The sequence below is a fragment of the Peromyscus leucopus genome, chromosome 1 (genome assembly GCF_004664715.2).
Source record: "Peromyscus leucopus breed LL Stock chromosome 1, UCI_PerLeu_2.1, whole genome shotgun sequence".
Classification (NCBI taxonomy): Eukaryota; Metazoa; Chordata; class Mammalia; order Rodentia; family Cricetidae; genus Peromyscus; species Peromyscus leucopus.
The window spans coordinates 149,620,076-149,632,856 of record NC_051063.1 but is presented as its reverse complement, the minus strand read 5'-3'; the positions used below and the strand labels follow the sequence as shown (position 1 = coordinate 149,632,856).

The window sequence follows — 12,781 nt, the reverse complement described above, 5'->3', positions numbered from 1 at the left end:
ACCTGACTCTCAAGAAAGTGGGTTTGAAGGCTGAGGATCTGGAGCTAGCCCTGCAGTGTGGAGATGGCAGCGGATGGGGGGAAAGAGTGGGGAAGAGAATAAGCAACTTATCAGGCACAGGTGGTCCCTGAACAAATCTGGTTCTTGGGCTGCAGGTGGAGCTTAGGCTGTGGGTTTGGGACAACCACAGGCCAGGGCAGGGAGCACAGGAAAGGGAAGAAATGACTTACCTTAAAAAGGTTATTCATGGACAAAATGGGTGCTGTCTCTTACCTGTTAAGTATTTGTAAATGTTCCCCCAGTGTGTGGCTTCTACTCACCGTCTTCGTAGTTTTCCATGAGAGCCAGTTTGTGTCCCTCCCATCTGCCTGTCTTTCCTGCCATACCAAGAAACAACAGTCAAAATCAATGTTATAAAGCTTTCCTCTGAATTTTCCTCCTGAGTGTTTTTTTAACTATTATTATCATTATTATTATTACTATAGGCTTATTATTTCATTATATTATTATTAGTTAGCTTATTATTATTTTAGGCTTTACATATAGGTATGCTGTTAAGTAAGGCTATATTGTCATATTTTGCATATTGATACCTAGTTTTTCCTGTAGCCAAAAATCAAAACAAAACTGTCTCTTCCTCATTGAATTATCGTGGCACTTTCATCAAAAACCACAGGTCATCTAGGTGACAGTTGACTTCAGGGTCCCCTTCTCTCTCTGTGGCCCATAAGTATGTCTTTATCCCAAACCACGCTGTTTTAATCTACCGAAGAATTCTAATGTTCAGAAATTAGATCTGAGAACTTCAATTTTGTTCTTCTTCAAGACTATTTTCTGACTGTTAAGCTTCATTCTCTTGCACTTAATCTCTATTTTATCCTGCTGGTTTTCATTAAAGAACTCCAAAAATGTATTGCCTACAAAAACCATTTACAGAGAATTACTTAAAGGCTGCGTCTAATGAAAGAAAGAGAAATTATGTAAATTATTCATGTTCAATTAGCAGAAGTCCTGAAGCATAGTCATATGCTAAAATTATTGATAACAAGGCCAAGAGGCTTAAAACAACATTTAAGTGATTCCCAAGTGGAAGAAATGGCTCGGGGGTCAAAAGTGCACACTGCTCTTGTGGGGACCCAAGCTCAGTTCCCAGCGCCCATGGCAGGTGGCTCATCAACCGCCTGTAACTCCAGCTCCAGGGGATCCAGTGCTTCGGCTTCTGCACCCTCACTCACATGCGTGTACCTGACACACAGGTACAGACATCCAAAAACACATCATTTTAAATAATAATGAAAGAAATCTTCAAAGCACTTCATTAAAAATGAAAGAAGTAGAAATGGCTCCTGGGTCAGGGATGTACCGTGGTGGTAGAGTAACCACCCCACTATGTTGCAAAGTGGGATTTGTCATCCTTCATATGTATACTGAGTCACTGAGATTTTTACCTCTCACTTTTGACACACTGAACATTCTCTACCCTTTCTTTTCCAGAGTTCTCAGGAGCTAGCTGGGCTCTCATACCTCCCCTGTGGCAAATATGGGCCATTTTCAACAGGGACAGTGCCATGGTGACCCAAATGCCTGAGTGCCACTCACCTCCAAAGAGCAAGGAGTCTGGAAAGTAAGTCCTATGCTGGGGTCCTGGTGGCAGGGTGGGGAGGGCTACCAACATCTCCAAGGACCTCAGAGTCCTAGGAGCAGAGCACCAGGAGATGGGGTCAAAGCCCATGCAGCATGCTGACCCCCCACAGGAAGACAGTGAATAAAAGGTCAGAAGTACCTTCGACATTGCACTGGAATTTGAGTGAGTGTAGAATGGCATTATTCTTAAGAAGAATGTGACAGTGATGCCCGACCGACAGGTGGCCTCATGTACCCTAGTGCAAACTCACGTTGTCACTGTGGCAGCTAAGATTGGTTTTGTGGGTATTGAGAATGATACAAACAAAGCAAATGTGCCTTGCTGGATTAAAAGACTATTTTCATTTTAATGTTTCCTTTTCATGCTTGTCCAAAATGACAGTTTCTGTCCAGCGGTCGTGAGCCGTGGCTTTTCATCTTACAACTCTTGGAATACACACTTTCGTTTGCCTTTTTACCTTACTTATCGTTCTTAAGAACTTCAAATGTACAGAAAAATCTAAAGAACAGGACAGTGATAACTCCTAAAACCTTTACCCAGACTTACTGATTGATTACACAGAGAGAGATTATAATATGTGCCTGTGTGTGCTCAGACTTTGTATGAGAAACATTTGAAGGCAGGCTGTAGACAGCGTGGCACCCTCAGGCCTGGACCTCCCAAGATCACCACGGTCTCTACAGAACCAGACCAGCATCCTCACTATGAAATCTGAAACACTGACAAGCAAAGTTACCCAGTATATCGTCCCAATTCAGACGCCCATCCATGGTCATCTGGGAAATAGTCACCGTCACTCTTTTTCCCCGGCTGCCGTGTGTTGAAGCCGACCACTTCTCTGCCATTCTTTTTCAGCCTTGCTTTTGTTTGCATCTTCCCTGGTATTGCCACCCTCCCCCCCCTTCCTCCATTGCTGTTTTCCTTCTTGTTTGTTTGTGTGTTTGTTTCAGCCCTAGAGATTCAGCCCAAGGCCTCTTGAATACTAGGCAAGCAGTGTACAGCTGAGTTATTTCCACGGCCAGAATCAAGTTTGGTTGTGGACATGCATTTTTTGTTTTGGTTTGCAGGGCTGGGATCAAAACCTGGAACGTACGCACATTAGCCACATGCCATGCCATGGACATATGCATGATAGGCACATGCCTCGCCAGAACACGATACCTCCACTCCCATTATGTTGATACTTTTGAAAAATCTAAGCCACTTACTTTGAGGAATGTCTCTGATCCAAACCAGCTGGGTTCTTTCTTCCTCCTTAGTGAGATAAACATCTGGCTTTGCCTGAACAGCCCTCCAGGCTGCGCTGCTTCCTCCGACCGACCTGTTAAGAGATGGCCATGGGACGTGTTCTCTTGGCTAAAATGGCTTCTGGCAAAGCTCCCCCTTTATAAATTGCCTTTTTTATTTCTTGTAATTAACAAGTTTAGCAAATATTGAGAGCCTGTGGATGTTGTCTTCTGGGGTTAGTTTTCATTGAATAGCTTTAGCAAACCTCCACAGTTGTACAGGAATTTTTAACTGAGCCATTCACCTGGACATTCCACATCCTCTCCTGTCTCATGTTCTCCATGCGTATGAGATCACCACACAGAAGAGTGTGTTTTGACGGTCAATAGAAGGAATGAAAGGAGACCATGGTGTGCCTCTCCTCTGACACACACTAGCCAAAACCCTAGATCAATGTCCCCTACTGAGCCTCCAGCATGTCCTTAGACTAAGGGATACTGCAGAGGCCTGTGCTGTGGGGAGGAGCTGAGCTCTGCCTCACTGAGCACGGGCTGTGAGTTATTATGAGGAACAGGGAAGATAGGCAGAGTGCCAGCTCAATGCCACACTCCTGCTACGAACTTTTAAACAACGCTTGGCCAAAGTACAAAGGCTCCTGTGATCTTCGTGGTCACATTTTAAAGTCCTACACTGAGGAGAATCAAGGAGCAGCCTGGTGACCACAGCGGGGAGAGTTTGTCACCGCAGTGTCCTTGGTCAGGTGCAGATGCACTGCCATTCTGTTCTTCTTTCCAGTCTGCTCGGTCACCTCCAGTCCTTCTCCTTCTACTCCCGGGCCTCTCTGATCTACTGCCACTTGGCTTTTCAGTCACCAATCATAGCTGGATGTCTGTCTGAAGAGTACTAACTTCCTCCTGTGTGGACTAAATCTATGGTTTTATGTGTACTTCTTGACTTGCAAGGAACCTTCCTCGAGAATGTTTTGAAAATGGTATCAAGAACACCGCTATGGAAGTGCAGGCTGCTACAGAAGTTATACCGTGTCTGTATTACCGTATGTGTGTTTTCAGGTTTCTGTTGCTATGATAAAACATCATGACCAAAACCAACATGGGAAAAAGGGGTTTTGAAATTTCATCTTACACTTTTAGGTAGTAGTCCATCACTGAGGGAAGTTGGGGCCGGAGCCTGGAGGTAGCAATTGGAGCAGAAGCCATGGAGGGGTGCTGCTCACTGGCTTGCTCACCATGGCTTGTTCAGCCTGCTTTCTTATACCATCCGGGACCACCTTCCTAGGGGTGGCACTGCCCACAGTGAACTGAGCCCTCCCATGCCACTCATTAATCAAGAAAATGTCCCACAGGCTTGCCCAGAGAACAATCTGGTGGAAGCATTTTCTCAGTTGAGGTACCTTTTCCTCAAATGACTCTAGCTTGTGTCAAAAGTTGACATAAAACTAACCAGCACAGTTGACCCCTTGTCAGTTTGACACACAAACACGTCACTATTCGACTAGAATCACTCCCTTCTCATTTGTCCCTAAGATGGCATTTTAATAATAGTATCACCGTGTAAAATATTCCAACTTTTAAAAGTCCCAGTCTTTAAAAATTCAAACACGTTAAAATTTCAGTCTCTTAAATATACAGTCTCTTTCAAAGTTTCTCTAAAATACCAAAAGTATCTTAAATTATCCAGAGTCTCTCTGAAATTCCTACATCTTTATAAAATTTCAAAGCCTCTAAACTGTGGGCTCTATAAAATAAAAAATAAGTTATATACTTTCTTACTCCAAGAAGAAATAACTAGGGCACAGTTATAATCAAAGCAAATTTTAACGATATAAACTGTTGAGTGTTTCACATCTGGGACCCATGATCCTCTGGGCTCCAAGCGGCCTGGTCAATTTCGCTTCTCTGTCTCTTCATCTGCAGCACACACAGCTTGTCTCAAGCTTAGGCCAGCTCCACTCCACATGTGTTGCTAACTTTGGCTGCCACCCATGGTATTGGCGTGTCCTGAATGCAACTGGATTCTGCCTTCACCAATAGCCTCTCGGGGGCTCTTTTCAGGGACTCTGACTCTGCCAAGCTTCAATTTCTCCCCATGACTCCTTCAATCCTGGGGTCTCTACTGCAACTGAGGCTGTACTTAGTCACCGTCCTCTCTTCAGAGATCCCTGCCCTGCCACACAGTACCAAGCCCCAGCTGCTCTCCGTGATCCCTTCACATCTCCAAAACCAACATAACCTGAGAAACTTTACATATCACCCAGGTTGGCTTTCAGTAACGACTTTGGCCCCTTCTGGACCCCAGCATCAATTGTCCCAGCAAAGCAAAGGCTTCACTTTGATAGTTATTAATTCAAAATATCTCTCAAACTATCATGTTAGGGTCTTCATTTCCCTCTGAAACTTCACATGCCAGGCCTCTCTCTGAGCACTGCTCTCAACATGCTTATCATCCAAGTTACCATGGAACAGCCCACTGAGCTCTGAGCACTCAGTGCCACCACAGTCCTTCCAGAACACATGGTCAGATCTATCACAGCAATACTCCTGACCTGGTGCCAGTTTCTGTCTTAGTTAGGGTTTCTATTGCTGTGATAAATCACCATGACCAAAAGCAACTTAGGGAAAAGGAGGTTTATTTCATCTTATGCTTCTAGGTAACAGTCCATCACTGAGGAAAGTCAGGGCAGGAACCTGGAGGCAGGAACTGAAACAGAAGCCGTGGAGGAGTGCTGCTTATTGGCTGGCTCACGGTGGCTTATTCTGCCTGTTTCCTTGCAGCACCCAAGACCCACTTGCCCAGGGCTGCCACTGACCACAGTGAGCTGTCACATCAATCATCAATCAAGAAAATGTTCCCTCCACGCACACAGGCTTACCCACAGGCCGGTCTTGTGAGAACATTTTCTCAATCAAATAACTCTAACTGGTGTCAAGTTGACACAAAAGTAGGCAGCACAACATGTGTGGTGGTGAGTCTCACAAAGGAGCCTGCCTGGGACAACACATCAGTATCTTAGGTTTGCTATTTCTGAACATTGTCCTTGGCCCACTTTTCCCATACAACTCATCAAAGCAGGGGAGGTCTGAGGTTCACGGCATGTTGGTTGGTTCATCCCGTGCTCTCCTGTGCCCTTTGTGCTTTCTGCCTGCTTCTCTGTACACTGAGCTTGGGGGGTGACCCTGCAGGTGTTGCCTGCCCTTCCTCCCAGACAATAACACTGCTCTCCTGGGGTTCCAGGACTCCAGGGAGCCCAGAAAACCCAAGGTCCTTGCATTCTGACCACCACCTCTGGCTTCCTTTATATCAGCCATTGGTGTGCAGCTGCTCCACTGCCAATCCCCTGGCCCCGAATCATTCCTTGGGGACATGACTATGCCTCCTCCATTTCCAAGGTGCAGACATACCAAAATAGTGCAGAGAGGAGTTTAGTGGTCCATGGTTCCACATAAACACCAAAGAGATCACTTACATGTCATTTGAATGCATGGACAGAAACAGGGCTGCCTCTATTTTCATCTCCAAGGGTATCCAGTGGACTTTCAACCCATATGACAACCTGCGTTCCAGAGAAAGAAAGACAGGGATGAGAAGCCCCTCCCTCCCCACAGGCTTGCTGGTCACTTGGGGTAGACATGTCTCTCCAGAGGCATTCCTGAGCTTCTAGCCTTTCCAGCCTCCTGACACCCATAGTATGGCAGGAGAGTGTAAATGGGAGCTTATGTGTGCAGAATGATGAAACGTGTGTGGCCTGCCTTCCAAGACCTGACCCACCAATCCAGCATCAACCCCTTCTAACAGTGGTGAATTAAGGACCCAAATGCCTTCCATCCAGCCCCATCTTTATGGGTTTGACACCACCATCCTGGGAAGCATACGTCCAGCTCATGAACTGTCAGGGACATCCTCAAACTGTAGTACCACCCCCATACAACTGCTTTGTGTTAAAGTTCGCCCAGGTCACTAGGTCTTACATGCGCATGTTTGTAGATAACCTATAAAAGGATGCGTATGTATGATGAACATCCCTTAGAGGTTAAATTATTATTTATAGATTTCTGCAAGTACACAGCTGATCAGCATAGCATTATTAACAACACAAAAGGGTCTCTTAATGAAGTGGACAACACAGAAGCTTCTAAAGAGATGTGTTGTGAGGAATCCCTGGTTTGTCCCTTTGTCCTCCTGAGAGGTTTCCTTCCCCCACACAATACAGTAGCAGGAGAGGTCATGAGCATCCTCACCGATGAACATTAGGAAGGATTCTTTTTGGAGCTTCAGTTTGAAAGTTAATGGTTTTAAAGCATCCTATATTAACTTCACCTTGAAATAACTGAATGGGTGCATAGGATGCTCAGGAATGGCAGATGGTCACTGCTCTGAGCTCATGCTGTGCAGATCTGGCTCCATCCCCTGCCAAGGCCAGTGGGCCTGAGGCCATGCCCAGCAGATGCCTATGTCCCCATCACTGGTGTTCATCCTCTTTGTGCCCACGCTATGGATCCTGGGACTTCCACCCCAACAGCTTCCCTGGAAGCCATGGTGCCCTTTATGTGGCCATTCACAGGAATGAGTGGACAGAGAGCCTCCCAGGTGAACTCAGAGAAGACATGTTGAATCTCTTGTCCCAATAACCAGAACATGCCTAGATGCTGGTGTACTCCTCATGTGCCTCCCTTCTGCAGATCCAGTGGCAAGTCAGGGAAGCACTAGTTATTGGAACTCAGCTTTGGTGCCTTCACTGTATCAGTGGGAAGAAGACACAGCCCACAGCAAGAGAACACGAGAAAAAAGTAGCAAAAGGCTGGGCCAGCCCCCAGGTGATTCTAGACTCTTCATGAATGGGAGAAACTTGCATCCACATAGATGTTGTGTTACCATGAGAGTATGAATGAGCTGACCAAGGTTGCCTGAGCCTGGGAAGTTTTTAAACAAACAACTTCTCAAGAAAAGCCAATTTCTATTGAAATCATTGTTCAGCAGTGTACAAAGGGACTGCTAGACCATGCAGATGCTAAATTTTCAGACAGAATTCTTCAGCAGCCTGGGCCAAATAGTCATTTCACATGTTCATTCATAAGGGAGCCAACCAGAAGGCAAATCATCTGGGTCAAGGAGCTTTTTAGTAACTGAGAAATACAGTAAGTTAGAAAGGAAACCTAGGTGTAGGGCACTGTTAAACCACCTCTACAGAGCAGTATAACACATCTGAGCTTGCTTTCTATTAGGCAATAAAAATATAATTACCCATTTCTATAGGCAGACCTCTGACTTTTGCATTTTTATCAGATGTGAATCTTTAAATATTTATGATGCTTCTCAAGAGTTTCAGAATAGGATCAAGCAGGCTTACCAGTTTATGTTGAAGCAGGATATCAGAATGTTAAGAAGTCTTCATTTCCCCCCTTTTGCTAACTTGGGAGTAATAATTAGATAAAGTGATGGCTGCCACAAAGATGATGGCCTCCCAACATGTAACAATCATCCACAGCAGTCCAGCCAAGGAAGAATGGGGGGTCTTGGCAAGGGGCCCTTTCCTAGCTGAACCTTTCCCTGAGATCACAGCCCCAACCAACATTGGGTTAACAGCCTGGGGACAGAATGCACTCAAGCTGCATACTGGCCACTGCCCTACAGACAATATCAGGTCACAAACACATTTTATTTAAGTCCCTACATTCGGGGTCAGTTGCTGACAGCAATGGTAGCATGCCTGAAGTGAAGAGCGTGTGCACCCAGATGTGCAGCTCTGGAATAGACCTTTTTCTTGTCACTCTCTCTGCTGGAAGAATATCTGCCTTCCTCCGCTCCCCGACTCCCATTGTCGGGGGTATTAATCTTTCCTTTCTTGATTCATGGTCAGAGTCAGTTTCTCTTCTCTACAGCTGTGGTGTTGTTGTGTCCATTGACTAGAGAGACTGGAATCACAGGCAGTTTATCTTGAGGACAATGTTAAGTTCAGAAAAATATTCTCCATCCATGACCAAGAGGGAAGAATTTCCTTAGTTGGAATCAATGTAGAGACTTGCAGAGACTATTTCCCCCGGGGCTGTGTGCCACTTGCTTGGTCTTGAGCCACTGCCCAGTGTTGGAGTGCAATTGTTTTGGCCATTCTTTCCTCGGGGTAGTATGTACAAACACATTTTCTGCTTGCGATTGCAATCCCTTTATCAGCCTAAACAGCTGATCCTGGAATCTTGGACTTCCTGTTCATCTGTACAGAATTATGAGTTCTTTTACTGTTCTAGAATGTGAAAGTTACCAAGGCAAATTTGTGAAGGAATGGAACTCCACAGGGCTTTGCTGAGTTTCTAGGTTATTAGTCAAAGGATGTGCATGCAAATCAATGCCTGGATAATAACATGGGCAGCAACAGGCCCGCCTCTTCCTGGTGTTCCTCAGTATTAGCATTGTGCTTGAGGTAGCCACATTACCGCAGAAGGTGCTATCCTTGTTTCAAATGAGAGTTAGTGAGAGCCAGGGGCATGGATCAATGATAAAGCAATTGCCTAGCTTGAGGGAGGCCCTGGGTTCAATCCCTAGCAAGGCAGAAAATAACTTTTTAAGAAAGCAGTGAGTACTCAAGATTAAAAATCGATTGTCGCCAGAGCCTTTGAAATGTCTGTGTGAATTTAGTATGTGTTTCTAATGTCTAAAAGAATAACAATACAAAAAACTAAATAAGAAAATCGTTAATGTAGTCTGTTCGTCAGTCCATGAAGTTGCTAAGGAATAAGAGAAATCAAGTTGTTAGTCTCAGGTCATCGGGATGGTGGCTGTCCATGCCTGTGCTGCCATCTTCATTTTTGTGTATTTACTTGTGTGTTTGGGCAAATTAGTTTGATCTGTTTGGAGAGGCAGAGGCTTGAACACTGAATTTCACTGGCGACTGATATGTGAATTTTCAACTGTAATACATCTATTTAAGCTCCAAAGCCAAAGCTCTCCTCTGTAAAATTTCAATTATTTTCTGAAAATAAGTGAAAAATTCCCATGTCCATTCCTGTGGTTCCAACTATATATGGACCATGAATGTAAATATCTATTCTCTTGAAACTGCTCTTCAAATGTCTCTTGAACACCCTCCCTTCCCCTTAATACACACAGTCATGCAAATGTGCACTCTACTCATATACATCCTTACCCAAAATGAGTATAAATACAATGTGCACTACATACACACAGGCACTGACATACAGAAGCTCACATGCATGAACAAACTCACATGGACATATACACACACAAAAACACACATATACAAGAATGTCGTATGAACATGCTCACTCAAGGATATGCCCATGATCCGTGGTCTGCTTAGAGTCAGTTTTACAGAGTGTGAGGTGTAGGTTGAGGTTATTACTTTGTGTTTTGTTACATACTCATGTCCATTTTCTGGCACCATTTGTTGAAAGGTCTCTCCTGTTTCACTGGATTCCTGCTATACCTGTGGCAAACTCCGATCTGTGCTTCCTGCTTCATTAACACAAGGTCTGCCTTTTCATACTCATTGGACTGGCCTGCCCACATCCTAAAATCTGTCTCCTAAGTCCTCCAACCTTTTTCTTTTTCAATACCCTTTTAGCTAACCTAACTTCTGTTTTCACATATAGTTTTAGTATGAGCCTTGTCAGTGTTTACAAAGACTCCTTCAGAGATATAGCCTGGGATCCATAAATCAGTCAGAATGTAATTGCTATCTTAATAGTGCTGTAGCTTATAATCTATGAAAATGGAGCATCTGCCCACCAGTTTGGCCTGCCCTGTCTTAATTTTGTCAGCTCATGGCTCTAATTTCTGGAGCATGCCCTTGCTCTTGTTCACCACGTCTGTTCTGTTCCCTCTTTTCCTGGCTCTGCAGCTCCTGCTCCTGGTTCTACATATGCAGTCACATGGCTCCATCCCTTTGCTTCCCAGGTGCGCCTGAGGTTTGCTGGGATCCCACCACATTCCCAAAGCTTCTCTCGCCCTCTCCTGTCTCCTGTCTAGGGTGACTGCACCCTGCTTCTCTCTAACACCAAACAGCTTGTGGGGTACCTACCTGCTTAACTTTCTGGATCATCAGCTTGGAGACCCTTAGAAGACAGGCCATGCCTCATTTGGGGTTGCATCCCTGTTGCATGGCATAGCGCAAGGGCTCAGTTGGTGAAAACTGGCTGTAGGAAAGGAATGCAGGGGCGGGGAGCTTAACAGTACTATTAGGGTGCTTCTCTGTGTCAGTCTCTGTGATGGGGCAGCAATGCCGAGTGATTGGTGAGCAACAGACGATTATTGTCACTTTAGGGTACAGCCAATGTCCCCTGCACATTTTTCCGTGAGCTTGTTGTTCCCTGTTAGTGTTATTTAATCATACTATATAATGTCAATATTCTCCAAGTGCCTCCGAGGGATTTTCCTATTGACGCCAAGAGCACAGCCTTGTATGGATGATGCCTGCTCTCCCTCGCTTCTGTGCAGCATCCTCAGACTTGCTTCCCCATGCACATACGAAAATGCTGAGAGGTGGAATCACTGACTTATAAGATGTGCACATTAAAAACAACAACAACATTATCTACTGAAAGGATGTCCTCACTGACCAGTAGCCCAAAATGCTCCCTCCAGCAATGTGACAGCAGGCCTGATTCACCAGGACTTGGGTTTTCTGACTTCTCCCTTAGCAATATGATGATCAATAAGACAATGACTCTCCTATGACTTGGTTTACCTCCCCTTCATTATTACTGTGGTTGCTTGGCTTTTAGTTGTCTGTTGGTCATTTGAATTTCCTATAAATTGCACATTCAAATTTTTATCAACCCATGTGTCTTTTTCTCCTTACTGAGGAGTGCCAGTCATAGATTCTGAATCCAATCACTTCTTTATTATGTAGTTTCCAAAATTTTCTCCCATTCTCTTATATAATGAAGAAAATGTTATTATTTATTTTGCCATTTAAAATTTTAGGGTTTTCCTGTTACGTTTTGTAAATGTTTTGGGGGTGGCTTTTTGCTTTTTATGTCTTCTGAAGCCTTCCTGTATTGGAGGCAAGACATGTTCTGGAACCTTCCCCCTAGATGTCTGTGCTTCAACACATCTAACTATGTTTCTTCCTGTGTTAGCCCAGTGTGGTCAGCAGAAGCTCCCTGCCCAATATGATCACCTAGGTGGCTGCCTTTCTTCCTCCAGCGGCTCCCGCAAACTCTGTGGCCTCAGCCCTCCACAAGACTCTCTACTCACTAGCAAATGAGAAGTCAAAGAAAATCTGAGAACCAGGAGGCAGTGAGGAACCAGACCAGGAAGTGGCCACATCACATTCTGCCGTCCTTCCTGGAGTGGCCTTTTCTGTCTGTGTTGGACCTATGCTGTGCGTTCATGAAGAAGAGGCCCAAAGTCCACATCACAGGGCTCTGCGGTCTGCTTTGCCATAAGGTCCCAAGTATGCTCACCCATCCTCATCCTCTGACACACGTGTAGTGTTTGTTTGTTTGACAAATAGGAACAACAGACAAGAAGCAATTTTATTCTTAAAGAGTTCTTATGGGATTTGTTGAACTGTTTTTTTGTTTTGTTTTGTTTTTCCTAAGACAGTTGACTCACTTTATGGATGATCCTTTCTCTTGGGATCCCATGGGTTTAGGATTCTCTGCATCTGTTGTTCTTTCAGTTAATAAAACTCTCCTCCCCAAGTGACAGGAGAGTTACCCAATCTGTTTTCACAGAGCTGCCAGCACTTGGTGCTGACGCTAGAGGAACTATTCAGGGATGTCACAGCTGCAGCATGTGGGCTTTCTTGACGTCTTCCTCATAGTCACAGGTTCGTGTCTCACATCTCTTCAAAGAGGAGTAGAAAAGGTCCCCTTTGTTAAGAAAGCAAAATGTTTGTCACACACAGAGAGCCAGTGGCTTTCCCTGGAATTT

General features: G+C 44.8%; 1 protein-coding gene across 3 annotated transcripts in view; it reads left to right on the top strand.

Moving 5' to 3' along the window:
- Otud7a (OTU deubiquitinase 7A) overlaps window positions 1-12,781 on the top strand; it is a 302,964-nt gene that overhangs the window by 168,453 nt on the left and 121,730 nt on the right. For all 3 annotated transcript variants that reach the window (XM_037198954.1, XM_028872848.2, XM_028872850.2), the window contains exon 2: window positions 1,495-1,624. The gene's annotated coding sequence lies outside the window, so the exon portion shown is untranslated. The remainder of the gene's footprint in view (window positions 1-1,494; window positions 1,625-12,781) is intronic.